Genomic DNA, 3,454 nt, shown 5'->3' with positions numbered 1-3,454 from the left:
ATATATAAAAGAGAATAAGAGTTAACTAGTGTTTTAACTTAACATCTTTTATGAATGTGTCAAAGTAACCCTTACTAAAATCAAGAATAGAGAAATCCCCCCTGCAACCTAACGTCAAATGTATTAACAGATTTTGATAATCTCACAGTTTCCCTCAATCTCTTATGATTCTTTCCTCTCCATCTGTTAATGGTTTGTATCTAGAAGTCCTCCAGGAGCCTATGTGCTTATAGGCTAAGCTTTTAAAAGATGGTTAAATTATGGGATTTATAAGCTATTAGGAGGTGAGATCTGGTCCGAAGAGGAAGGTTCCTGGGGGCCTGGCTTGGACAGGTTTATTTCCTTTTACAGTCCCTTCCTTGACTCTCTGCTTTCTGGATTTGATGACTGGTGCTCCTCTGTCATGCTCCTGTGCCATGCTGTGCTGCTTTGGAGTCAGCTGACCGTGGACTGAGATCTCTACAAAATAAACACTTTCTATTTTAAGTGATAAATGTTGGGTATTGTGTTTCAGTGACAAGGAAAGTAACTAAGAGAGATTTCGGTACTCGAGAAGCGGGGGTGCTGCTCTGATGTTATCTGACCATGTTGTTCAAAGCTTTGGGATTGCTTCATTGGAGGAGTTTGGAAAGGGTTGGAGATGCTGGCTGGAGAAGCAGCCCTAGAATGCTGTAAACCTAGCCTGATGGAAGATTCTGGTCAGGGCTCAGAAGACCAGAATGCTGATAGAAATGCAGACAGTAAAGGTCAAGTTCAAGAGGTTTCGGTTGTGTACAATTACTCCATTGGCAGGTGGACTTCAGACCATATGTGTTATGCCTACATTCTGCTCATGTTCTGGAGGTTTTGGAGAGATTAATACTAAGAGTAGTAGACCAATTAATTATCTAGGGAAAGTTTTAAAGCAGCCCAATGTTCAGCTTGTAGCATGGATAGTGCATGTTACATTTTGCCAGGTTTATACTGAAAATCAGAGCAAACAGTTCATTAAAAAAATGTTTCAGAGTTTACAGAAAGTTCCACCAAAGATGAAGCAGAAGAGAGTTTGATTTCTGAAAATATTAGCATCATAATATTTCAGATCAGGACAATAAAAAATGCCTTCAAAGAATGTCAGTAATCAGCAGGGCCCCATCCTTTGTAGGTTCAAAATGGCAAAAGTGAGAGACTTTGCTTCCTGAATAGTACCCAGGGTACCAAGCTCTAGAACAGCAACCTAGGGAATTTGTTCCCTGGGATTTGATTCATGGTGTTTAGCAATCCAGACACTCAGAGGACTTTGCAGTGGAAATTCAAGGGAACTGGTTACTGCTTCAGCTAATAGCAAATGTTATCATCATCCATGTGGTGCTCCTATTACAGCACACACAGTGTAAGTAAGCCTTGTGGGATCAGGAAGGCTTCAACTTGGATTTGAGAAGAAAGCCAGAGGCCCTGAGAGGGCAGTGTATGAAGTTGTGAGACTGAAACAAAAAGTGCCGTGGAGACCCTAGAAAGTTGGAGAGCCCAGGAATGTGGACTGGCCAAGGGAAACCACAAGAAGTGAACAAAAACAGCCCAAGAGAGAAGCCACAAAGTTAAAACACCAGCAATACCACAGGGCAGAAGTTTCCCAAGTCTTTGGGGTTCACGTCTTGTTACAACTTGCCCTGGATTCTAGATATAGATCTACAAGATTTAATGTTCACCCTGATGGATTTTGGACTTGCTTTTGTCTCACTAGTGTCTATTCTCCCATTTCGCCCTTTTGGAATGGGAATGTTTATCCTGTGCCATTAAATGTTGACTGTGTTTAAGTTTGGTTTTGAATTTTACAGGGGCTCACAGGTAAGAGTTCGCCTTATGTCTCAGAAGGTACTTTGGACTTGGACTTTTGGTGATGCTGGAGCTGTTAAGATTTTTTTTCTTTTTATTGAGTTTATTGGTACATTCCAGGTATACAGTACAGTTACATTCATTACTGGGATCTTGTACCTTTACATGATAGGTCTGGGTTCTCATTTTTTCCTCTTGTCCCTGCCCTCCCTTCACCCACCTCCCCTCCCCGTTTACAAACACTTTATTTCCATTTTTTCATTTTCTCATATTTTTTTCTTTTCCCTTATTCCCTTTCCCCTACCCTTCCCACTTTGCCTATACCTTTAGCCCTTTTCTTCCTATTTCACGTTGTTAATTACCCCATTGGGATCTTGTGTACTATTATAGTTTTTCACACCAGAGAAAATATTCAGTATTTACACGTGTGACTTATTTATTTCACTTAGGAGTATATTCTCAAAATGTATCCATTTTCCTATGAATGACTCTAATTTCTCATTCTTTATGGCTGAGTAGTATTCCATTTGAACTGTTAAGATTTTGGTGGCTCTTAGAAAGGGACTAAATACATTTGGATGAATATATGTGCACAAAGAAATGCACATGAGCATTTTGGGACCGAGGGTATAATATTATGCTTTACATCTAGATGTCCCCAAGTAGTGTCATGATTGTATCATGGGGGCTGACTTGCTGTTAGGAGGTGGAGTCTCACTGGAAAAGGTGGGTCACAAGGGGTGGTAGAAGGCTTATTTTCCTTCCTGGCTTTCCCCTTGTCTGTCTCTGCTTCCTGTCTGCCATGCTATAAGCAACTCTTCTTTACCATGCCCCTCTGCCATGCTGTCCTGCCTTGGAGCTGGGCAACTAAAGACTTAAAATCAGCCAAAATAAACCTCTACTCTTTTAAGTTTCAAGTATTGGGTACTTTGTCCCAGTGATGAGAAGTGATTAGGACTGTATCCCTCCTCCAAAGATCACAAATATGCTCTCAAACTTCTTAATACTAGCCCTTTACCTGTAAAAATAAACTGAGTCTGAGCTCACATCTCATTTTCACCTATTGACATTTCTTTTCTCGCTCTCTCTCATCACTGATTTGCTTCTTTTCCTTTTTCTTCCCCTCTCTTCCCCCTCCCTCCGTATCCAGTCTGTTAGTAGCAGTATCAGTACCACCTATTAGGGGTGAAATTGATAGAGGTCTAAAATTGTCAAAACAAATTTCAATGCTCATGATGAATGTATGGTTGGATCTGTTGATGCTGTTTTTTTATTGAGTTTATTGGTACATTTAGGGATACAGTACAGTTACATTCATTGTTGGGATCATGTACCTTTACATGGCAAGTCTTGATTCTCATTTTTTTCCCCTTACCTCTGCCCTCCCTTCACCCCCTCCTCCCCTCCCCATCTACAAACACTTTATTTTCATCTTTTCATTCTCTCACATTTTTTTCTTTTCCCTTTTTGTTCTTCCCCTACGTATCACACCTTCCCTACACCTTTAGCTCCTTTCCTCCCATTTCTAAATGTCAGTAATCTTATTAGAATCTTATGCATTGTTGCAGAATATTCACACCAGGGAAACTATTTGGTATTTACACATGTGGGACTTATTTATTTCACTTAGGAGTATATC

Source organism: Fukomys damarensis, unplaced genomic scaffold (genome assembly GCF_012274545.1).
Source record: "Fukomys damarensis isolate Sample0158 unplaced genomic scaffold, DMR_v1.0_HiC HiC_scaffold_27, whole genome shotgun sequence".
Classification (NCBI taxonomy): Eukaryota; Metazoa; Chordata; class Mammalia; order Rodentia; family Bathyergidae; genus Fukomys; species Fukomys damarensis.
This window is presented reverse-complemented; position numbering follows the sequence as displayed.